Genomic DNA, 25,823 nt, shown 5'->3' on the forward strand with positions numbered 1-25,823 from the left:
GGATGGTGAGGGTGGCTGGACCATGTGTAAGGCTAAGATTTTGTCATGGTTATTTTTAGTAACAGTCACAGACAGGTCACAGGCAATACACAAAAATTCACGGAAGCCGTGACCTGTCTATGACTTTTGCTGCTGTGGCTCTATGGTTTCCCCCACCCCATGGTGGCTGAGAGCTACAAGATTCTCCTGCTTCCTTCCCCGCTGCAAGGCTGTCCCCAGGGCCCCTGAGGAGGCTGTCACCTGTCGCTGGAACCCTGCTGGGGCCCCACTGGCTGCCAGCTCCTGTCCCATAGACCCAGGGGGTGAAGCAGAAAATGTCACAGAGGTCTCTGGAAGTCATAGCTTCCGTGACCTCCGTGACATAAATGTAGCCTTTACCATGAGGCCGGACAGCTGATGATGTCCCCAAAGTCCACTTCTAGGCTGAAGATCAGATCCAGTGTGTGTCTACCTGAGTGTGTGGGTCCAGAGATGGGCTGTGTGAAACCTATGGTTTCCATGTGGAATAGAAGAATGGATGCTAATGTATTTTTGGCATTCTATATGTAGAAGGTACGGTCACTGAGGATAGTAAATCTGGGGGATTCCAATGCCAGGCTGGGCAATAGCTCTGTGAGTTCCTCTAGGAAATCAACAGGGTCTTTGCGTTCAGCTCTACAGACCACTAAAAGTCCTTGATTCTTTTTGGCCTTTACATCACAGGTCTTGTGGATGCAATTAAAGGTTTTGTTTTCTGGGGTGCAGTGTTGTCCTGGTTACCAGGCTAACTGCACCTCTCACCCTTCTGATCTCTTTGATTACACCTCTCTCAGGCCTGGAGCTGTCACCTCTCTCTTGGGATGGAAAGCTGTGATTCTCCCGCTGTCAGACCAGGCCCTGGGTTGCAGTCCCTATGCATCAACTATGATCACCACAGAAAGTCTCACTTATGTCCAGACCATGCAAGTCTGTTCCTGCTTGGAGCAATGACAGGGTTTAATACAGCGACCAAACAGCCTTCTTCAAGCAAAGTGTTATTTATGTAGAACAAAAACATTTAAAAGAACACAGCTCTTCAAACAATAAACCAGTCTATGTGCATACCTGCATCTCCTTAGGGCTTACTGTCCCCTGGATCTGGGAAGACCCAACTCCTTCGGAATCCCTCAACAGCTTCTGACAATTGAATCCCTTTCTTCTCCTGAGAAGGATTTTTTAACTATTTAGTATTTGTGTATTTTGATTTATTTATGTGTTATTTTTTATCTCCAAGCTCCCAATTTTGTCAAAACAAGACCTGCAAACAAGACTTGCTTCAAGGATCCTGTATCCTAACATCTTGCTCCATTCATTGTCTTTCAAATGTGTACCTGGATGTTTTTATCCGAGAAGCTATTCTGTTGCCTTCATGCACAGACCCCATTGAATTCAAGTAGTATTATAGCCATATAATAAGTATTCCATCACCCCCAATATAAGTTTAATAAATACATTCATACAAGAAATTCTAATAATCCACCATAATTATACAGGAAGTTTACCTGACTGACCAGATCACTTACAAGATTCATGCCATTATTCCATATGAGCATTCTTAGATTATTACATAACATCTCCACAGGGGTCATCTGCACCTGAGTTTAGAAGGGAACAGGATTGCTACTCTCCTGCCTCTTTTCTCTTTGCCTCATTACAGGATCTTTTCTAGGTTTGTGTTGAATTGAGTGGCCCTTACGGGCTACACCTCTCACTTGAACTGAGAACATTTTGCTGAGAAATCAGCTCAAATAGCCAGATGGCATCAAACTTGGGCACTGGGAACAAAATAGAAGGTTTAGTATGTAACATTTCAAGGGTCTTTTAAAAATGTCTGACTTCCAGAAGTGCAGACCTCTGATAACAAGAAGTGAACATGCTGAGTGACAAGTGCCTTTCAAGGAAGGTGCCCTGTTTTATCTATTTCCTCATTTGCCATTCCAGTATAACTGATGGATGCTGTTTCCCTATGTCTGAATGAGGCTGCTCGCTGGGATGGCAGCAGGTTGTTTCCCAGTGCACCATGTGATTTCACAACTACCTGAAAATGAAAAGGAATAGACTCGGTGCCAAAATCACCCCTTGCGTAAGCAGTCATTAGAGTGATACCAAGGCTGCATTTGTACCACTATGTGAGTAACATTTGTTGAATATAGAAAATAGCCAGTGGGCCTGATTCACCACATCCTTGTACTTTGTGTCACCATTTATGCCAGAGCAAAGAGGGTGTAAAATGCTAGTGTCTGGGTAAATGAGTGAAAAGTTCTGATTCTGTCTCGGAAATCTGCACAGTCTTCCTCAGAATCATGTGACGCTCTCAAGTATTAAAAGGTGACAGGTTTCAGAGTGGTAGCCGTGTTAGTCTGTGTCAGCTTGATAGAGATCCTGTAGGTGTTTGTCTCTGTCTGAAGGATTGGAGCAAATGTGGTTATATCTTAGAGCTTGGCTGTAGACAATGGATCGAGTGGTGTGGTCTGGATGAAAGCTGGAGGCATGTAGGTAAGTATAGAGGTCAGTAGGTTTCCGGTGTAGGTTTCCATCACCTACAGCCTCCAACTAAAACCTCTCCAGTGCATCATCAAGGATCTACGACCTATTCTGAAGGACGATCCCTCACTCTCATAGGCCTTGGGAGACAGGCCAGTCCTTGCTTACAGACAGCCTCCCAACATGAAGCAAATACTCACCAGCAACTACACACCACACAACAAAAACACTAACCCAGGAACCATCCCCTGCAACAAACCCTGTTGCCAACTCTATCCGCATATCTATTCAAGGGACACACTCATAGGACCTAACCACATCAGCCACACCATCAGGGGCTCGTTCACCTGCACATCTACCAATGTGATATATGCCATCATGTGCCAACAATGCCCCTCTGCCATGTATATTGGCCAAACCAGACAGTATCTATGCAAAAGAATAAAAGGACACAAATCAGACATCAAGAATTGTAACATTCAAAGACCAATAGGAGAACACCTTAATCTTCCTGGACACTCAATAACAGACTTAGAAGTGGCAATTCTTCAACAAAAAAACTTCAAAAACAGACTCCAATGAGAAACTGCAGACTTGGAATTAATTTGCAAACTGGACACCATCAAATTAGTCCTGAATAACGACTGTGAGTGGATGGGTCATTACAAAAAGTAATGTTTCCTCTGCTGATACTCACACCATCTTGTCAGCTGTTGAGAATAGGCCACTTCCACCTTAATTGAATTGGCCTTGTTAGCACTGACGCCCCCCCCCCATTGATAAGGCAACTCCCATCTTTTCATGTGCCATAATATATATTCCGCTTACTGTGTTTTTCACTCCATGCATCTCATGAAGTGGGCTGTAGCCCATGAAAGCTTATGCCCAAATAAATTTGTTTGTCTCTAAGGTGCCACAAGGACTCCTCATTGTTTTTGCTCAAATATTAAAGTACATCAAACTATTATATGGAGAAACATTTTTTCTCCCGAATTTGCATCACGGTAGTCTATTATGGTTTATATTGTGGTGCTCCCCAAAAGTCTCAACTGCGGATCGCCTGTTGTGTTAATCCCTATACCTGAAAAGATGATCCCTGTCCCAAAGAAATAGGGCCTGATTCACTAAGGCCCCTCTACACTGATCTGGCCCTGTAAAGGTGACTTAGAATGGGTCGACTCCACTTTAAGGATCCTTTACTGTGTCAGAGTGGGGTAAAGGGGCCATAGTGTAAATGAGAATAAGATTGTCATAACTATAAAGGGAAGGGTAACAGCCCTCCTGTGTACAACACTATAAAATCCCTCCTGGCCAGAGACTCCAAAATCCTTTTATCTGTAAAGGGTTAAGAAGTTCAGGTAACCTGGCTGACACCTGACCCAAAGGACCAATAAGGGGACAAGATACTTTCAAATCTTGGTGGGGGGAAGGCTTTTGTTTGTGCTCTTTGTTTTGGTGGGAGTTCACTCTTGGGACTAAGAGGGACCAGACATCAATCCAGGCTCTCCAAATCTTTCTGAACAAGTCTGTCATATTTCAAACTTGTAAGTATAGCCAGGCAAGTCATGTTAGTTTTATTTTTGTTTTCTCAACTTGTAAATGTACCTTTTGCTAGGGTGTTTACCTCTGTTTGCTGTAACTTTGAACCTAAGGCTAGATGGGGATTCTTCTGGGCTCTTTAAGTTTGATTACCCTGTAAAGTTATTTTCCATCCTGATTTTACAGAGATGATTTTTACCTTTTTCTTTAATCAAAAGCCTTCTTTTTAAGAACCTGATTGATTCTCCTTGTTTTAAGATCCAAGGGGTTTGGATCTGTATTCACCAGGGAATTGGTAAAGAGTCTCTCAAGGCTACCCAAGGAAGGGAATTAGCACTTTGGGAGTGGTGGCAGCGGACCAGATCTAAGCTGGTAGTTAAGCTTAGAAATTTTCATGCAGGCCCCCACATCTGTACCCTAAAGTTCAGAGTGGGGAAGGAGCCTTGACAAAGATAGACACTATATATTATATAACATATCTCTTAACTGTGAAGCGCCACTAAAGATGGGAAACAGGAACTGATGGACATCCCTGTCATCTCTCCCTTTCTCCCTTCTAGCTACAGTGGGCCTGATTCTTCCCTAGCTTGAAGCTTGACCAGCCATTTATACCTGTGCAAATTGGGTGTACAATGTTATTTCACTCCATATGTAAATCAGTTAAAGATACTGTCTGTCATTGAATCCATGAATCACCTTTTCATGGATGTGCATCAAAAAAGGGCTTGTTACTGCATGTTACAACTAATAAAATCTAATAAAAACTCAATTGAAACAAACAAAAAAAGAGTAATTTTCTATAAGATAAACACCAAAAATACAAAATATGCCATTCTTGCCATGAGGAAATTTATTTGTGGAAGGACTGGTTAAACTTAAAGATTTCCCTCTGGGAGCACAGAAAGCAGGGCTTTCCACTTCAGTCTTTGTACAGAATTCAAAGGAAAATATTTTTTAAAACCCAGTCAAAATTTTTTGTTTCTGTAACATTAAAAACTATCTGATTTCGCTATATGATTTTCCTTATATGGATTCAAATGGACAGATTTAATATTGTCATATAGGTTTCCTAGATGCCAAAGATGAGTCTGAACTTGCATTACTTGTGTGCTCATAACGCCTCCCATCGATTTCAGTGAGAGGTTAAAGTGTGCAAGTAACGGAGGACTAAACTTATTAAAATAACCATCTAATTCTGTGTGCATTTATTTATATAATATGAATATCTGGATTATATTGGTTTCGTTTTTTGTAATAAATTTTTTAAGAGTGAAAATAGTCTTCCCAGCATGAGAAGTGTTTCATTTGACTTTAGATTTGAGCCCAAATAGGAAACAGAATATTTGTGGCATGATATTTAATGTAGTGTGTCCTGTTTTCCAGATGCATACATCTGGTCTTTAATGGCCATTTTATCAGGACTGCATCATTTCATGTTGGTTCTTTCACCACAAATATTTGATTGTAATGAGATCTGACCATGGGATGTGTCATCCTTGCTGCTAAATATAAAGGAACTTGGATTTACAATTTCTATCTTCAAGGCATCATATCTTCTGTTTGGGATTATAATTTTGTCATGACAAGACATTGCTGACAAGATTTTGTGCAATGATAACCAAATGTCCTGTGAACAGTCCAGTAGTTACACTAGGAAACTGGGAGTCGAGACTGTCTGGCTCCATTCCCACTTCACAAACTGACTTGCTGTGTGACCTTGGGCAAGTTGTTTAGGCTGGGATTTCCAATGGGATTTAGGTACCTAACTCCCAATGAAAGTCAACCTAAATCCTTTGTCTCAGCCTGAACCTTTCTATGCCTCCAATTATCCACCTGAAAATGGGAATAATGTTTGTAAAGCTCCTTCAGATCTTCCAGTGAAAATCATTTACGGAAGGACACAGTGTTGTTATTAATCTTCACAGCTGCCAGAAATCACATACAAAATATCATATGCGGTAAAGCCTCCAATGGGGACAAAGAAACAGCATGAGCTAAGGGAATTTGTACAGAATTGGGAACCAGGAATTCCTGATTTCTAGTCTCAGTTCTGACATTTATTCACCATGTGTCTTTGGACGTGTCCCTTAACCTGCAATGGGCCAAATTCTGCTCGCCCATATCATACAAATCCTCCATAAACTAAATGGAGGTGTATGGGTATAACTGTAAGCAGAATTTGTCACTGTAGATGAAATGCATCCCCGATATACTCAAATTAATGGATTACAGCTGGGATGAATTTGGCCCTCTGCATATCATTTTCACTATCTGTCAAATAATGATAACTGTGCTTAACTACATGATAAGGTGTAAATATTTATTTTCATGTCTAGAGAGCACTAGTATAAATGCTAAGTACTGTATTATTATTTAATGACATAGCCTTGGACATGCAATTGAAGAGGTCTGACATTTGAATCTACTTTAGGGACTCAGATTTTGGTTATTTGTTGAATAGACTCATAGACTTTAAGGTCAGAAGGGACCAGTATGATCATCTAGTCTGAACTCCCGCATGATGCAGGCCACAAAAGCTGACCCACCCCCTGTCCCTTGACTCAGCTGTTGAAATCCCCAAATCCTGTGATTTAAGGACTTCAAGTCGCAGAGAATCCTCCAGCTAGCGACCCCCGCCCCATGCTGCGGAGGAAGGCGAAAAACCTCCAGGGCCTCTGCCAATCTACCCTGGAGGAAAATTCCTTCCCAACCCCAAATATGGCGATCAGTAGAACCCCGAGCATGCAGGCAAGATTCTCCAGCCAGACCCATGCTGCGGAGGAAGGCGAAAAACCTCCAGGGCCTCTGCCAATCTACCCTGGAGGAAAATTCCTTCCCGACCCCAAATATGGCGATCAGTAGAACCCCGAGCATGCAGGCAAGATTCTCCAGCCAGACCCTCATTGACCATTGATACTATTTACCAGCGATGGCACGCTGTTGATTAATTGACTAAAATTACGTTATCCCATCAAACCATTCCCTCCATAAACTTATCAAGCTTAATCTTAAAGCCAGAGAGGTCTTTCGCCCCCACTGTTTCCCTCGGAAGGCTGTTCCAAAATTTCACCCCTCTGATGGTTAGAAACCTTCGTCTAATTTCAAGCCTAAATTTCCCCACCGCCAGTTTATATCCATTCGTTCTCGTGTCCACATTAGCACTGAGCTGAAATAATTCCTCTCCCTCCCTGGTATTTACTGCATACCATTAGCCCCATAGGCCAGCTAAGAAGATTTAGGAATTTTCTATTAATTTGATGATCTCTTGAGTTTGAATAATAGAACTGCTCAGAAAATGGAATTTTCCATCCCATGGGAAATTCCAAAATATTGACATTTGTTTTCATCTGAAAACAGGATGAAAAGTCAAAATTTTCACAGAAGAAAAAGTTCAGAAAAATTTCACTTTGGAAACATCAAAATAAAAAAAATCATTTTGAAATGTCAATCAAATTTAAGCAATTTGTTTTTAAATGTCAACCTTTCTGATGATTCGGAATCTGTATTGAAAAATTGCAAAATTTTCTCAAAAGTGACATTTTCCCATGGAAAAATTTAGATTTTGATGAAACTCATAGTTTGTAGGGAAAATTTACACCTGTTGATTGAGTTGTATTTAATTCTGGTCCTATTTTATCTCATCAAATGAATAGTGGCCCAGATCTTCCTTGAAATCAGATAAACCAGTTTATGCCAGAAGAGGATTTGATCCAGCAGTTGAAGTTATTTTTGAATAAACACTCACCTTGGTGTAGTGTGGGTAGACGTCAATGTGTGTGCAAAGGGGAGCATGTTTTTGCAGATAAAACACTCAGGCTCTGAGAGACAAGCAAAGAGAAAAGAAGAGGAAATTTTTAAGGCAAAGCAGAAATGAAAATGAGAAAACTTAGTTCAGGGCTCACAGCAAACCAGGCTGGGGTGGAATTTGGTACTGAAATAAGGTTTAGCTTCCACAGTGACTTTCCTTTTATCTTTACTAGCCTGGGTCATAGAGAGTCAGAGGAAATCATCCCATTCCAAATGTGTGATACTGAATATACTTGGCTGGCTGCTTCTTCCAGATGTGAGTGAATCCAGTTAAATATATTTGTCTTAACATGTTTTGGCCCTGGTCTTTGGCTCTGGCCTAGGAACTGAGCAGAACTCAGTTACCTTTCGACTGCCCCGATCCTAGTTCCATTCTGAGCTAGACCCGCCTTCTGGTGCAAGTTAGAGCAATGTAGAGGCTACTGTAATTTGTACCAGCTGTCAAAGGCTGTTAAGGCTGCTGGGGATCACCAGGATGTAGGAATGCCTCAGGCACATGGTCTTTATCGCAACTATGATCCTTGTGCTAGCCACGGGAATGAGATGGTGGTAAAGGAATCACTTGGCCGCTCTATGCAATCCAGCTACACTGGGACAATGCCTCCACTGAGGTAATCCTCCTGTGGCCAGCTATGCCAGCTTTAGGGCAGCTTTCCATTAGCAGAGCAGTGCAAATCTGCCCTAATGCAGAAGAAAATCTGTCCCTAAGCTTTTTAATATTCTCTCTTTGTATTTATTCCTGTCCTGCCTAGCAAATACAAGGCCAACTCCAGTGAACTCATGACCAAAGAGAAATATAAGTAAGATCACTCACACACCCTTGTTAGTGTGTTGCTTGTCTCATATGCAGTCAAATAGTTCACTCCTTTGGCTTTGAAGAAGACTCAGCTGAAGTATTATGAGGGAGGTGACCGGGTGGGTAATTTATTAGCACTGCAGCTGTGAGGCATAGAGGTTGAGAGAACACTTGTGAGTATAAAGAAAGAAGGGGGAGATATGGTATACTTTCCAGATAAGATTAATCCAAAATTCTACAAATCTCTTGATACAGTGAGCTCAACTCCTTTTTTAGAAGATTTTATTAGGAGAGAAACATAAAGGCTTTAATTCTCCTGGATGGTTTACTTGTATTTGCTTATTTGCAGAGCTCTGGGCATCTCAGGAATACATTATATCTGGTATCTACAAATAAAATGCCTTATTGCACACACAAGTTATGACAAGGGGACCTGGAAGGCAGCTGTAGAGTATATTTTAGTGAAAAGGAAAGAATGAGCAAAGTAGGGATGGACTGCAAACCTCTCAATGTATGTTTTTAGGTTTGCTGTGCTGCTTTGAGTTTGCAAACCTTTTCCACCCATAATTTTAACCTATGATTTTTAAGAGTGATTCAATTTACACACATGCTTTTCTGTCTAAAGGGAAATGCACTTTGAGAGCTTAATCAGGACTGGGCTCCTGGTGTGCTTCGCACCAGTGGGGATCCCTATACATTCTGTGTGTGTGTGTGTGTGTGTGTGTGTGTGTACACACAATATAGAGGGAACCCACTGGTGCCTATCACACCTTGAGTGTCTACCCATATATACATATAGATATATAGAGAAAGATGACATACATCTAATCTCCCTCTCTGTATTTGTGTGTGACACACTGTAATTTAGAAAAGTTCTCTCACCCTCTCTATTCCTATTTTCCCCCTTACAGTCTTTCTTAAGTAAAATCTGAACCCACTTAAGTCTGAGTCATGCATGAGGTTGCGGGCTATTTGAAATTAGGCAAAATGGATTAATTGAGACTCTGTTGAGACTGCACTGTGACAGCCTGTTGGGGTGCCAGTTTTGTAATGTAGGCCCTTATCCACTAATAAGTGGACTGAGACTAAATATGACTTTTGAGCATTTATATCCAGATGAGATTTTAACCAGTGACCTAAGAATAAAAGGTTCCATATCCAGCTACCCGTCCTCTGAGCATACCTCTCAACCTTCAAATCTGCCAGTGTATGACCCCAGCAAGCAAAATATGTGACAAATGACCAAAATATGGAACATCTGTATATGGCTGCATATGACACCATAACTTACTGATTATGTTTTTTATCTACAAAACCTGTTTAAAGGATGTTTTCTCTTTGTATAAATTAAGTAACTCTTTTAAAAATAAAACTGTAAAAGCAAAAACTCTATTGATTGCAGCTATAAAGTCGCCCCGACAATGTGGATCATCCATAGGTAGGGCTCTACCAAATTCATGACCATGAAAAATGTGCCACAGACCATGAAATCAGACCTCCCCGCATGGGGAAGCTCCAGGGATGCTGCCTTCGGAGCCCAGAGCCCAGCTCCGAAGGCAGTGCAGAAGTGAGGGAGCAATCCTGTGACCCCCCCCACAACAGCTTTGTGACACCCCCCAGCCCATTTTTGGGTTAGGACCCCCACAGTTACAACACCATGAAATTTCAGAAGTAAACATCTGAAAATGTGAAATTGAGTAATTTTAAAATCTGATGGCTATGAAATTGACTAGAATGGACTGTGAATTTGGTAGGGCCCTATCCATAGAGTAGGAATCAGAGCTCCAACACAAACATTTACCACTTGAACGATAGGAGTAATTAGTATCCTTTATATCAGGGGTGGGCAAACTTTTTGGTCCGAGGGCCGGATTGGGTTTTGTAAATTGTATGGAGGGCCGATTAGGAGAGGGGGTTGTGGCCCGGCCCCCACCTCCTATTTGCCCCCCCCGGGACTCCTGCCCCATCCAACCCCCCCCCGTTCCCTGACAGCCCCCCGGGACCCCTGCCCCATCCACACACCCCTGCTCCCTGTCCTCTGACCACCCCTGGACCCCGCCACCCCATCCAAACCCTCCTCTCATTCCTGACGGCCCCCCCAGAACCCCTGTCCCATCCAACCACCCCTTCTCCCTGTCCTCTGACTGCCCCCTGCCACCCCATCCAACCCCCCCTCCTTCCTGACTTCCCCCCCGGGACCTCTGCCCCCATTCAACCCCCTGTTGCCGCCCCAACTCCTATCCACACCCCCGCCCCCTGACCACCACCCCGAACTCCCCTGCCCTCTATCCAACCCCCCCCTGCTCCGTGCCCCCTTACCATGCTGCCTGGAGCACTGGTGGCTGGTGGCACTACAGCCGTGCCACCCGGCTGGAGCTGGGCCACGCTGTCGCCATCACCATGCAGCGCAGAGCACCGGGTCAGGCCGGGTTCTGCAGCTGCGCTGCCCCAGGAGCTCAGAGTCCCGCCGCCCAGAGCACTGCGCCAGTGGCGGAGCAAGCGAGCTGAGGCTGCGGGGGAGGGGCTGAGGGATAGCCTCCCGGGCCAGGAGGTTGGGGGCCGGGCAGGACCGTCCCCCAGGCCGGATGTGGCCGGCGGGCTGTAGTTCGCCCACCTCTGCTTTATATGGACCACCAGAGGGGGACTTGCCACACACTTTGCTAGTAGGTTACAGACCTATTAAGACAGCAGCAGCATATTGGACATCAGTAATCCAGGGTTAGGGAGTGTAGTGTAGTGGTTAGAGGTAGGCTAACCAAATTGCATATAGTTGGCACATTCAATATGATTTACAGCGAGATAGTTAATGCTAGTTGGAGGTATAGTCTGCCTAATTACATCATAGTAAAAACTACCTGTGCCTTGTCTCCACTAGGATTTTATAGCAAGATAATTAGCATTAGTTATCTCTCAGTTAAAAATAATAATAATCTCTTTTGGCAGTGAAGACATAGCTAAAAAGACAGTGTGCTGAGTGGGTAAGACTTAGCGCTATTAGAGGTTTATTCAGAAGTGATCTTATGCAGCTTTCCTGTTAACTTATTGCCTCTAGGGTTAGAATGTAAGGTCTTGGTCAGTAATAAGAGCTGTGAAGTTAACAGAAATATAAACAGTCCTGAAAAGTGAGATTTAAACACATGGTCTTTTGCCCCACCAGTGCATGTTCCCCTAGGCTCAGGGAAGTATCTCTCCTACTCTCTCTGTTTGTGGAACACTGCCTGTCTTTGCTATGCTGCAAAACAGGCAGCTTGAGTCAACCAAAGTGTGCGGCATCCCACAAAATGCCGTACTGTATGCTTAAGAGGTCTGCTTTGAAGGCATCCAAATCCTGCCCGGATGATTATTTTCACCAAAGGTTGGTTTGAAATGCTTTTAAGTTTCTTACCGCTAAAATAAAAGTACTAAGCCTTTTTTCAGGAAAAGTATTTTTATTAAATCCCATTGCTTGTTAATGTTAAGACACTAATAGCATTGTAAAAAGGAGTCTCCATATATCAGTCAGTCAAGTAGTCTAAACATCTGCATTGGAAGCTTTCCAGTATTGCCCAGTCAATGGCCACAGACCTTATTTGGAAGGCAATCATCACTTGTGGAAGTAAGATGTAATAATGTTTTCCCGATAGTCTGTTACCCAGAACTCTCGAGAGAGTCCATTTTGGTGGTTTTGTGATGTTCACTGCTGTAAGCAATGAAGTTAAATCTGAATTTAACATGATTATCACACCCAGAGAACACATGACAAAAGACAGAAGATTTTTTTTTTTATATAATCTCACAGGGTCACACCTGGGTCACAGTAGTCACACTCCTAGAAGTTTTCTGCTACCCTTAAGAAATTTATTTCCATGTAATGTATAAATTATTGCATCAATCTACTTCATGAACACACTTTGCATTGGAACTTTAGGACACATTTCAGGCTCCCTGGAAAGTACATTCTTAGGATACAGTTGTATTGTTTAGAACACAGAATATAAGAGAAGAGTCTCTGATAAGTCATCCTCCCAATGTAATGTATAATTATAATAAATACATTGGCTGATACTTTGCTCAAATATTTTAAAATATGGAATGCAAACATTTATTATTTTCTTATGATCACAATGAAAATTTTAAAAAAGTACATCACAGTAATCATGTTTATATGTTACTTGCTTTAATATATTGTTTTAAATATTTTACTACTTTATGTATTTAGGAAAACAGTGGAAATGTGCTCATTTTGTTACATTTATTTTTCATAGAACACCTTCCCTATGAACAGAGGCTCACGGTAGCATGGAATTGCCATGTGGCTCATTCCAATGCACTGAAACCATTTCACTCATTAATTCTACTTTCTTATCAACAAAATTTTGCTATTTCCAAATGAATTGTGAATGTATTTTTATAGCACGATAAATATTGCTTAGTTTTGACATAGATTATTTTAAATACAATTAAAGTGTTTTCCCTTTTTTTTTAACCAATGAGAAATCATGTAAACAATGGTTAATCTTAATATATGTATAGAAAGTGGAGGGAGTTTAGTGGTTGAAGAACAAGCATGGCGTCAGAAAAGCTAGGCTCTATTCCTTGCAATCACTCTGAAAGTCTTTAATTTCTGTGCCTCAGTTTCATTATCTGTAAAATGGGGATAACAGTACATATCTACTTAGCAGATGTATCATGACGCTAAACTGATTAATGTTTGAAAAATGCATTAAGAACCTCAGAAGGTGAAACAGCAATACGAAGTGTTATTATTTTCTAAAAATCTGCTATGGCTACATATTTAATGTACGTAATTTGAACAGAAAGCTTTAACATGGGTTATATTATTTAATTAATACTCTGAAACCTATTTAATTAATGTTTGCTGTGTACTCAAAATGTGAAGTGTGTGTGTATATATAAATAAAATAACTTTTCTTTATTAAGTTTCCTATTACATAGATATTGGATGTAATAATTTGTACACATTTCACTAGCTTTAAATAATGAGCCTAGTGATTTGAGTTACATAAAAATGAATGAGATCTAGAATGAATCCATGAAATGTCTACAGGATATTTTTTCCCTAATGCTTCCATTTTGGGAAATTACGGGAAATCTGTCTACTATATAGCCCCCATTATTTTAATAATTAATCTTACCCATGTATTTAAAACTATAAATTTCTCTCTCTTTCTTTCTTCCCAGCTTGAGGAAGAACTAGAGTTAGTTGTGTGTGCAAGAGAGAGTGTCTGAAGACATTAATGAGGGAAAGTCAAAATCCTGAGTTTTGCAAGTGCTGAGGCCTGTAGTCATTCTTATCTCTGGCCTGAATGAATTCCATTGTCTAGGTCCAACTCCTGTGAAAATTTGTCTCCTATGCACACTAGCTTCTTCCTGTCTTCCACTCAGACATATTGACCTAACTTCTTGACACCATAACAATGCACAGAATTGTGATGATCACAACGTGTGTATGAAGGCAGTATGTGCCCCCTGGCTCTGTACAATATTACCCTAAATTCCTCATAAGGCTTCCACAATTATTCACTCTTTTAAATATATGTTTGTGTTTTTTTTTTTTATAAAATGGCCCTGCACCAAAACTTCAGAATCTGCTGTAACCCAACAATCTGAAATACCATCAAACTCACTTCATCCCATATGGAGTAAAGATATAGAGACCTCCCTGTTTCCTACTGACTGGCAACACATATTAGTTCCAATATTTCTCTAGCCTCTCTAGACCTTCTGTCTAGACTTATACAACAGAATCCCTTTTTGAACTTATTGGACACCAGTCTGTGTGGCTGCTGCACCATGAAATGTTCACAAAATTGCTGTTGCTGTAATCAATATCTTGACACTCCATTGCATATGTTATGGTATTGTCTCAAAGTCTCTGATTTCACCACCACCCCAATGAACGTGGTTGCTGCAAGTAACATTAATACTCAATAAAATTATTTTACAGAAATGAAAATTTTCTTCCCCCTGGTCCTGAGGAATTTGTGGATAGGGCTTTGCAGACTTGCAATATTTAAACGAATCTTATAGACAAAACAACAACGAATGTTAAATACTTTTTAAAGACATGGTCAAAAGACGTGTGGCTCCTGGTAAAATCAATCATGGAAATTAAACAGCTAAATAAAATGTTCATTTAAATACAGTGGCATATATGAATATGTATGATTTTTTGTAATATACCTGAGGTCAGATAAAAAATCTAACAAATGAAAATTGTTCCAATTTCTTCTGTTTAAATAACAAGTAGAGAAGTATATGTACCCAGTCCTTAGACAAAACTCTCACTGAAGTCAGTGGACTAATTTCTGCCTTCAATTACACCAGTGCAACCACGCTGACTTTTCCAAGGCTGCGCAGCTATAACCAGCAGCAGGATTTGACCCAAACCAAATTTTTGCATGAGGAAGAACTTCAAGATTTGGACCATATTAAATATTTTTCCCTATTTACTAATTTTATTGTCTCTTTCTTCTTTGCTCCTTGGTTGTTTTCTTTCTTAGCATCTTTTTTTTTTAATCCAGGGTATAATTATTACTAAACAAATAATAATCCTAATAAAACTGGGCATAGATTCTGTGAAAAGGTTCATAATAAATAATAATTATAATGAATTACTTAGGGGCAGAGTATGACTAACCTTCACACAACCGTGTAAGGGAGTGAGACCCTCCCACCCACTCAGCCTCTGAGCATGGGTGCGCAGAACAGGGGTTATATGCCCAATTCTCCCTCCCTCCCATGAGGCCAAGTTTCCACCTCTCCAACATGCTAGCCAGTAAACCACACTGTAAAGTACCCACCCCTGCAAGGAAGAGCAGGGAAGAAACTGAAACACTGAATCTCAGTTCCTTCCCGGGGCTGCTCTTGGGGCAGCATAGCTATGCTTTACTCTTTACTCAATCCAGCCTGAGGTGGCACTTTACATACCCAAAGGGCTGTGCAACCATTAATCCTTACAGCACTCCTCTGATGGAGGGAGGTAAGCATTATTATCCCTATTTCACAGATGGCAGAGAAGTAGAACGAGTTGCCCAAGACCCACATCAAGTCAGGGGTAGAGCTGGAATTAGAACTCAAGCTTCCTGTCTCACATTCTCACTCAGCACTCCAGAGCATTTGCTTGGAACCTCACCAAACTAACCCTGAGGTTCATGAACCTTAACTAGACTTCTCTGGGATTTGGATTGTTAACAAAACCTGAAACCAAACTTGTGATGTGTTGTGAAAATGTCACACAGCTCTGTTTTCCACTTGTTCAGTCCATCCTGAATCATAATGGCATGACACAGCAGGCCAGAAAACTGCCGGTTTTACTGAGGACTGCAGTTTACAAGTGAAAAGTAGAGGAGGTGGAGAGAGGTGGGGAATGGGCTTTTCAACATTTTTGGAAGTTACCACTTCATCTCGGAATCCAGATTACTTGCCAAACTTGTTTACACCCAAACAATCCCTTTGTCTTTAGTGGTGTATCTGAGAATCTGGCCCTGATTCTGTTAACAGGTTCTTCAGGCAGAGTTAGAATTACTTATAAAAACGCCATTTTCCACAATTTGTACATAAAAATGAAGAGCAGCTAATGTAACGTAAACTAAATTAAAGCAATTTGAAGTCGTTCGTGAAACATGTTAATTTAAAATAATACAGGATAAAGGAATTGAAGAAGAGTGGCTTTTCTGTCACATCTATGTTCCAGCACTGTTGGAAGCCATCTATAAATCAGCAATAAAAGTGCGGGTGTCTTGAACAGCTAACCATTTGCTGCCTGTGATGAGGTGCTCTACTAAACCGCTTATGTTAACTTGGGTGTAAATGTAATCAGTGAAATTAGTGGAGATTCTGCAAACCCTTACACTCATGAGTAGTCCTCACTCGCTCATTGAGGGCTGGTCTGCACTTAAAATTCAGGTTGCTACAATGCTCAATGGGGTGAAAAATCCACCCCTCCTCCCCCCGAGTGCCATAGCTATGCCAACCTAACCCCTAGTGTATACGCAGCTAGGGCAAGAGATGAATGACGAATGCTTCCATCAGCCTAGCCACTGTCACTCAGGAGATGGTATTCTACAGCAGTGCAAAAACCCCTCCTGTCACTGTAGGCTGTTGACTTAAATGGGAGCAGAATCATGTCCTTTCTAAGGCCAGATCATGACCTTTGCTATGGTCCTGCACAGGGGCACAAAAGGACATAAGGAACCTCCCCTACTTCCCTGCACAGACTACCAGTATTGTAGGGCTGGGGGAGAGAAGCTTCCATCAAATTGCTACTCCCCCGTCCTGCAGGAGTTGAGCTCCCAAAGAGGGGTAAAAAGTAAACTACACCAGGAAAAGGGCTGCCACAGTCTCTTCTCCCATAGGGTGAATCAGGGACTGAACCGTGTGACTCCTATAAGCCCACCTTAGCCCTTAGTAAGTCAATGGAATCTTTTGCATGAATAAATGTTTTCAGTTTCAGGTCTTATGACTGAACCTATGCAGGACAAAAATGTACACTATATATTAGCACCATATAGCAAAATAATCTATTACTGGAAAAAAGTCAAGCAAACCTGTGAAGATGCCTAAATCTTAAGATCCTTTGACAATGATGATTCTGTCATGAAACACGTTGTTCTGGCCATTCATTTTGAGGTGGATTCATTATGCATGACAAATGCTGCGCATGATTAGTATGTCCCATTCCAGGTTCCCTGCTCAAGTTGTTTGGTCTTCATCCTATTATGAGCACAGTAGTTATGAGAAGATATTTGCTATCCATCCATTATATATCCAAAAGGGTCTTTGGAAATGCTGCCCCACAATGTGACCCAGTAAGTTAGAAAGTTTTATTTGTATATGCTTTTGTTGGTAATCTCACTCTTTTGTGTTCTTTTCTTTCAATTATTCCCCCCCCCCAACTCTTTTCAGACAGATCTATAGCATTTCAGCTAACTTGAACATTTTGCTGTGTAAAAAAGAAAAAAAATCTGAAAAGCACCACATATAAGACTATTAGCTTGGTAAATCTTAGAAATTGCCTGATTTGATTTCTGAGCCATTATTATTTATTTAATATTGATATTTGTGTTTCAGTAATGCTGCAAGTCTCCAATCAAGATCTGAGGCCCCATCATACTAAGAGCTGGACGAACATCTACAATTGTTGTTTTCAGTTTTGTTGTAATTTTGGTCCCAGAGAATATTAGAGAGTCAAGTTGGGTGAGGTAACATCTTTTATGCAACCAACTTCTGAGTCTTTTTCACCAACAGAAATTGGTCCAATAAAAGATACTACCTCCCTTACCTTGTCTTTCGTACATTTGCAAAGACATCATGCAATTATAAATAATGTTATGATGCTAGAAATCTTCTGTTGTAATCATATTTATTGTTAAATTTTTAGCAAATTTTTTCTTTAAAAAAAGTTTGTAAGTTCACAAATTGGAGATCCTTCAAACACAGAGGTCACAATTTCCAGGTCTCTTTGATCTTTATTAACCACATTTCCTATTCCTTTAAACTGTTTTTTGTTTTTTTTCTGTAATGGACAGGGACATTGAAAGTTGTCCCAATCCTTACAACTGTGCTGAAAATTTCTTTTGTCCAGCAAACCAGCTAACTTTTTGATTAGATAAAGAACTATCTAAAAGAAAACCACTCTGGTGGATAAGATGGCAATCAAATGTGGAAATCTTCTCTGTATAAGGCACCCTGGGGTTTGTTAAATATCTGCAGATCTGCATGTTGTAAGTGACAATGTTTATTCTTGCAAGTAAATTCCAAGATAGCTTCGATTCCTTGGGGTTTAATCTCAGCCTTTTTTGTTTCTCTGATTAGTTGAAAACTGTAACAGGTCACCCAGACTCTTTGAAGAATGAAGGGTCTCATTCCAGGGTGAGGCCCAATGAATTTGTGAATGAATGAAAAGTTAATTGAGGAAAAGATTAGAGCATATTTCAGTCATAGTTGATTTAAGCAAAGCTGATAAGCAAATAACTAGAAACATTAGCATGTTATTAAAGTAGATTTCCTTCTCTATCAATATCTTAATTTTTGTATTTATGGTAATTTTAAAGGTTGATGTTTGTCATAAACACTTTATCTAATCTTCTAGCAAATAGAGCTCTAATAGTGTAAAGCAATTACCAATAGATTTAGCTGTGTTGGATAATACATTCAGAATCATAAGAGAAGCTGTCCAGTAAATGTCTTGTGCTTTTTACTTTACCCAATTTAGAGAATGAAGTATTTATTTATGTATTTATTTCACTATTGAGCATCAGAGGGAAATAATCAGAGGGTTGTATAAGGCCATCAGTTTTTAAGAACTTCAAGTTAATTAAGTCTGAGTTTTGCTTTGAATTCTGTTTTCACTCCAACTGGAAATGCATTTTGCAGATATGTCAGGTTTGTGCTAGAATACAAAAATGAATATCAGCTTAGCGAACATCTGGGAACTTACTCAATTTAAAATGTTTCAAATTAAATTACAAAAATTAAATGAAAAGTGCAATTTACAAGTAAATGAAGATGTAAGAAACCAAGTGTTGTTTCTGGTTTTGTGGAAGTTGAAGAGAAAGTGTTGTTTTGCTGGAGTGTTGCTTAGAGTAAAAGCCCCTAAAGCAACAGTTTTTTGTGCGTGATGGGGAGCCATAGCAAACAACTAGAGAGATGGAATTGAACATTTCTCCTCCTTTTAAATAATGCTTTGTACGTATAAAGCACTTTCCATGCACAGATTTCCAAGTGCTTTACAAACATGAATGAATGTAGCCTTGTAACACCCTCTGAGGTAGGCATAATCACTATTTTGTAGATGAGAAAACTGGGATCCAGAGAGGTTGTGATTTGCTAAAGGTTACACAGGAAGTCTGTGGCAGAATCAAGCTCTCTTAAAGGCAGGCAGTGTAGCCTATTGAACAGGACCCCAGATTAGGACTCGGGACCCCTGGGTTCAATTGTTGGCTCTGCCGTGGCTTTGCTGGGTGGCCTTGGGCAAGTCACTTCCCTGCCTTGTGCCTCGGTTTCCACAACTGTATAATTGAGGTAATGCTACTGATCCTCCTTTGTAAAGTGCTTTGAGATCTATGGAGAAAAAGTGCTATGTAAAAGCGTGGTAGCTATTATTATTAAAACTCTGTCATGTGCTTTAGTCATGTGCTCTACCTAACATAGCTACTCAAACACAGTTCCATAACTTGGGTTTTTCGTTTTAAGTTATAACTCATAAAATCTAATAAGACTCCATTAAAGCAAAGAAATGAGAAAATGCATTTTTAAAAATATACACTCCAAATATCTGAAATATACCATTTTTGAAGTGGTAGAAATTGTTTATGGTGGGGCCCTAAAGATTAGCTGGCATGTTGGACTCTTCTCCCCAGAAAATCTAGGGGGAAAAAATTTTAAAGCACTGATTGCAAACAATTTTTATACTCATTCAAAAACAAACCATAATTTGTCTAAAAATTAGCACTAAAATAATACTTAAGAAACCTACAGATAAGAATCCTAATACATAACTACATACAAAGGTGAAAAATACAGGCCCACAGCCTTATTTACACATAACAGTCACAACAGTTTAATGAAAATAACTTAATAAAGCTACATTGATATAAGACTATGGTAAACTGAATTAAGTATGTCCACACGGATTTGCAGCAGTGTAGCTTAATCAATTCAAAACCCAATTTTCATTAAATCAGTTCAACTCTGTGTGTAAGCAGTGCCTGAGCAGCAAGTTGACTTGCCGGGATGAAAATGTCAGTGGCATGGAGGATATAGAAGCTAATGATCTCAGCCTTCCTCAGCTGTGCTACTGCAGCCACATTGTTTTGCTAAAATAGTAATTGTAATATGCATATATAATTATCATCCAAATAAGTAGCAATTGAAAAATTAGCAGCTAATGTTTTAGGTGCAAATAGGTTTCTTCGTCCATGCCTGGCCTAAGAAAATAGGCCATGTTTTAAAATGTATTAGCTGGTCATGGTCAGTCGTAGGCATGAAGATCGGGTTGACCATGACTACCTAACATGTTTTCAGCCATTTATTGCCCTCTCTACAAGGTACAAAGATTTATTTAAAACAGTGTTAGCTTGCAGTTTTAAAACATGACCTATTTTTGTACACTACACATTTACGTCTGTATAACTACATCAATCAGGGGTGTGAAAAATTCATACCCCTCAGTGATGTAGTTATACCAAACTTAACCCCTGTGCAGACAATGCTGTGTCGGCAGGAGACCTTTTCCCGTGCCCGCCAAAATAGCTCCCGCCTCTCGCAAAGGTGGCGTTATTAAGCCAACGGAAGAGCTCTCTCCCATCAGCTTGAAGCGTCTTCACCAAAAGCACTATAGCAGTGCAACTGCGCCGCAAGTTTGTAGTGTAGACCTGCCCTGAGGCCCCAGTCCCACAAAGACTTTAGCTTGCTGCGCGTGGTGGGTTGAAGAACAAGAAAAAGCATAAAAATAGCAAAAGCTAGGACAACATACAGCTTTTATTTAAAGTATTAGGCTTAATGTAACCTCTCTCAGTGTCTTCTGAACACAAAAGCGGCACTGCCTCAGTCTCTGCAGTTAGGGCCTGATCCAAAGCTTATGGAAGTCAATGGAACAAAACTTCCACTAGCTTTGGATCAGGCCCTTATTCTCTGTAATAACAGCACCCCCCCTTGCTGCTCCTTTTTGCCCTTTTATTTGTCTCAATGGCACAAATCTAAGGGGAACTCAGCCCTGCCAATCCTGTGAATGAAATAAAAAAACAAGAAGGAAAGAGGCTGCAATTATACCTGCCCCTGCCTTTTGTCCTTTCCTTTAACAGAGGTAATTGTAGGAGGCTTTGTTATTACACCCTCTTTCTTTTCTCTTATTCCTCCTCTACTTTTATAGGGTTAATTCCTTTTTAACAGCTCCTCTTGTTGATTTTTTTTTGCTACTTATCCATAAAAAAGGGGGAAATTATGCATTTATTATAACTTAAAACCATTGAAATTAAATAAGTGAAAAGAGCTCTTTTTGCTGAATTGGTAAGACTCTTTTTCTGATTTTTTTCCCGCACAATTTAAATTCTCTACTACATCTTTCCCTTTGCAAGTTACCACTGAGGCAATGAGTGCTGTTTATCCTAGGCCCGATCCTGCATTCCTTGCACTCCCAAAGAAGTTGATGGGAGCCTAGGGTACTCAGAAAAAAGCACAATCAGACCTCATGTGTGCAAGATTCAAACAGACCAAGTGAGGCAGCAAGCTAAATTTAAACTTTGACCTTTTCCCGCTTTCTGCTGTGATACACAACAGGCAGTTTCCAAACCAAAGCTGGTGAAAACAGCTTTTTTGCTGGGTTTTTTTTTCCACTGTGAAATTGTACCAGATGAAAAGTGAATCTTTTTGATCTTTTGTAAAAACAGCAAATAGTCAATGTTACCCATTTCTCTTTAGGTGTGAAAAATCTTTATAGGGCTGTATTAAAAACTATAAAAAAGCCAGTGGGTGAATCCGCCCTCCCCACTAAAAAAAAACAAAAAACGAACAAAGTCTTACATTAAATCTTCTCTGAAGGTGAAGAACATACATGGGGTTTTCATTTTTTTTTATTATATAAAAATGTGATTCCCCATAGAGAACACATTTTTCTCTAATGATAACCTTACCACCTTTGAATTACAGCTATAGTACTTGCAGTTGAAATATGTCATTAACAAAAATCAGATTTTACCTATATGCATTATGAGTTAAGAGTAATTGTTTTAATTTGCAAGCAGTTTGAAAGTCAATAGGATATGATTTTAAATCTCATAATAAATTGAGGAAAACAACTACCATTCAGACTTGATGTTATTTAGACTGCAGCTGGAAGTGACTTATTTTAACTTCTCTTAAATGTAAAGATGTTATCAGTACTTCCACTAATAAACAATTAAAAGATACATTTAAATGAAGAAGACAATTAGTTCACAGGCACCGTTTATTTACTTGGCAATACTGATTACTTAAACGTCAGCCCTGTCCAAAGAAAATATATAGAGACATAAATTACTACTAATAAACAGTATCAAAATATCACTTTTGGTCACAATTTGTCTGTGTTCCTATAATAAAACTGTCAGCTGAATGATAGTTATTTTTTCTGTTTGTTATGAGAATTAATTTCCTTCTCCTTTCAGTAAGTTCATTTAATTGAGACAGTTTATACTTTTGTTTGTGCATTTTATTTTTGAATTTTAGAAATAATAAAGTCATGGTTATTGTTATATATATATATTTTTTTAAAAACCCAAACCTTGTAGTAAATTTCTGATTGACAGCTTGCCCCCTCACTAGCTCTTCAGGGTGACCTTTTATAACAAGTCAGTGCTTTCTTAATCTGACAGGTGATTTCTAAAACTAGCAATCATTTTCAAATATAAACAATACTTTGTTTTGGTGGGTTTCTTTTCTTCTTCTTTCTTTTAAATCAAATCTAGTCCAAACGGTATGTTGAATGGAATGTGCTTTAATAAAGGCAGGCAATGTTTCAAGGCAAATAAATAATGTTTGTAGAAAGTCTAATAATTTGCAAAATACTTTCTTTCTTGTTTAGGAGGCTGGATTGGTGAGAGAAGGTTCCCATGATAAGGCTGGGGAATTTGGACCATTTTGTGGCTAGCTAATTAGTCCCTACAGATTTAGCACTAACGCTTCCCTCCTCCCCCAAACAACCGACAAGATTAGTTTTGTAGGCTACTGTGTCTCTCTTCTCCCCGGCGGCCTCTCTTCTTCATTCTGCCTCCTTGATGCGGGTGGGCACCGGCTGGCTGGCTGGCTTGCCTCCCTCCTGCGAGCAGATCTCATGACATGCCCCGATTTCCTCCGGCTCCCCGACAGGAAATCAAGAGCTTTAAAGCGGCTGAGCGTGGGGCCACCTCTGTGTATCTGTAAATAGCTCCGCCAGCGGCCAGCAAGCCCGTTAGCCCTTTCAGAAGGGGAGAGAGCAGTGCCTCGGACTGGGGCACCGCGAGCAATCAGAGGTTGTTGGGTTGCTTTTGGGGTGGGGCGAGGAGGGAATTTCTGCTCAGCGCACGTGGGAAGGTGATGGTAGGTGACAGACAATCTCAACTCCTGTAGATCTCTCTAACCCCCCGGCCCCAGCATAATTCCCCGGCAGGGCTTTCCCAAGTCTCCCATGCAGACTCAGGGAGCAGGTTGAATTGCTGAAATGTTTGAGCTCAGAGGCAGGCAGAATATTCATCGAAAGCTTCCCTGCTGGGCTCTACAATACGAAGCTGCTCTCAGAAAGTTATGCCGAGTGGCTAGGTTAACTGCCTTTCTAGTACAAACTGTCTCTTTGTGAACACGGTTGATCTGCTCTCGATTGCATGGCTGGCTAGGAATTTTTGACTGCAAACAGTGTGACGCTGTCAGGGGGAAAAATGACAATCATAATTGCTATTCTGGACAGCAGGGGAATTCTGGACACCAGGGGAATACTAATACACACCCGCCCCAACAAGTTATGTATCTGTATATGGTACTATAGGTCAGATTTCCATTATAAAGCTCTGTTTTCAGGGGGGTTATAATTCAACCGTAAAAATTCACTTCTAGATGGAACTTGGCATATAATATCTCTGGGGTGGGGTGGGGGGAGATTCACAGAAAAAAATGAATAATAAAAATATATTTGATATTTAACTTATAAAAGTGGAAACCAAAATAGAGGTTAGTGATGTAAATAACATGCTAGTTTTGTGCTCCTAAATTCCCAATGTGAAATCCTGAAAATCATTAGTTTGTCATAGTATTCTGGACTTGTTATGTGAGAATCTCAAACTATAGAACATCAGGGACCTCAGAAGGTCATCTAGTCCAACCCCCTGCAACTGAGCTATCACTCCCCCCAAACAAAGAGCTATGTTACAAATGTTAGTCATCCCCATGTTGCTGAAAGATACAGAGTGATTACTCCTGTTTTACAGATGAGTCACAGAGAAAGTAAGTGATTTATCAGCACTTAATCCAGAAATCCATTAAATAAAACCCAGGGATCTCTGACCAATAAGAACATAGGTATTTCAGCACTGGAACAAGTTCATCTGAGTTGCTCCTGTGACAGACAGTGGCCAAAGCAAAGTGCTTCAGAGCAAGACAAAAAGCCTTTATAATGCCCCTACTTTGTGTTAGTACTGAGGTGATAGAGAAGAAAGCTGTTATAGGATTGGGAGGAATTCTTTCCAAGTCTTAGAGTTGCAAATACTATTCCAGTTCACACAGATGCACTATTGCCAACGCAGAGTGTACAAAAATATCTGTGAGGTCCCTCAAAATGATGAGATTTTTAAATAATAAAAGTTAGGGTTTATTTACCTTCTGTTTTTTTTAAACCTTCATAGTGCATGCAGGTCACATTTCTTATCAATTCATATCAATTCTACACCTCTGTCTCACAGCTGCCTTATGTCCTGCTCTGCCCCACCTCTGCCTCTTCTGCAGATGTGGAGGCTCTCCTCACTCCCCTATACCGGGGCCAGTTTTGCAGGATTAAAGGGAAGTGAGAAGCTTACCCTGTTGTTCATGGGAAGGAAGAGAGAAGCCTGCCTCCTCTGCCTTGCCCTCCTGTGAGAATGGAATGGCTTTATGCTCCCTCTCACCCCTCCCCAAGCACTTCTGGCAGCTGTAGGGGAGGAGAGGCTTTGTGTGCCTCTTTCAGCACTGCTGATTGGAGGTTCTTCCTCAGGCGGCAGGGAAGAGGGGAAGGCAGCCAATCAGAGTTACTGGGCTAGGTGAGAGATGGCCTGAAGGCTGGAGCTACTCCCCTACTGGGGAGACAGGTTCCAACAGGGGCTAAAATCCCCTTTGTTTGCAAGTTGGCAACCCTGTTTGTGTGGCTTGTGGCATTTGCCCTTTTATGTTTCTTCATGATATGTAAAGAAACTGCAAAGACATTTTTAAACATTAGACATTCAGGGGCTGTCTAGCCTGGAAATCGCTATGAGGACTGGAGAACAAGGGAAACGATGGCTTTACAAGAGAGCGAAAGTTGGGCAACTGAGAGCTGCAAGCTTGAAGGGCTTTCCCCAGAGACCACAGGGTTTCAGATCCTCCTAAGGGATCGGTGAGGATAAACTGTCCCCCTTTGAGGAAATCTCTGATTTGCTGTTCTTCTCTTGCCTGCCTCCTGGGAAAAGGCAGCCAATCAGAGCTGCTTCATAAGTTGGGG

The 25,823-nt window shown here is 40.6% G+C and overlaps 1 long non-coding RNA gene across 1 annotated transcript; it reads right to left on the reverse strand.

Moving 5' to 3' along the window:
• Positions 1-1,082: 1,082 nt before the first annotated feature.
• LOC122173974 (uncharacterized) lies at positions 1,083-25,368 on the reverse strand. The gene is made up of 4 exons (XR_006175094.2): positions 25,168-25,368; positions 17,194-17,359; positions 7,787-7,859; positions 1,083-1,180 (listed from the first exon to the last, which is right to left on the reverse strand). It is a non-coding gene; the product is annotated as an uncharacterized LOC122173974 (long non-coding RNA).
• Positions 25,369-25,823: the final 455 nt, after the last annotated feature.

Source organism: Chrysemys picta, chromosome 1, assembly GCF_011386835.1.
Source record: "Chrysemys picta bellii isolate R12L10 chromosome 1, ASM1138683v2, whole genome shotgun sequence".
Lineage (NCBI taxonomy): Eukaryota > Metazoa > Chordata > Testudines > Emydidae > Chrysemys > Chrysemys picta.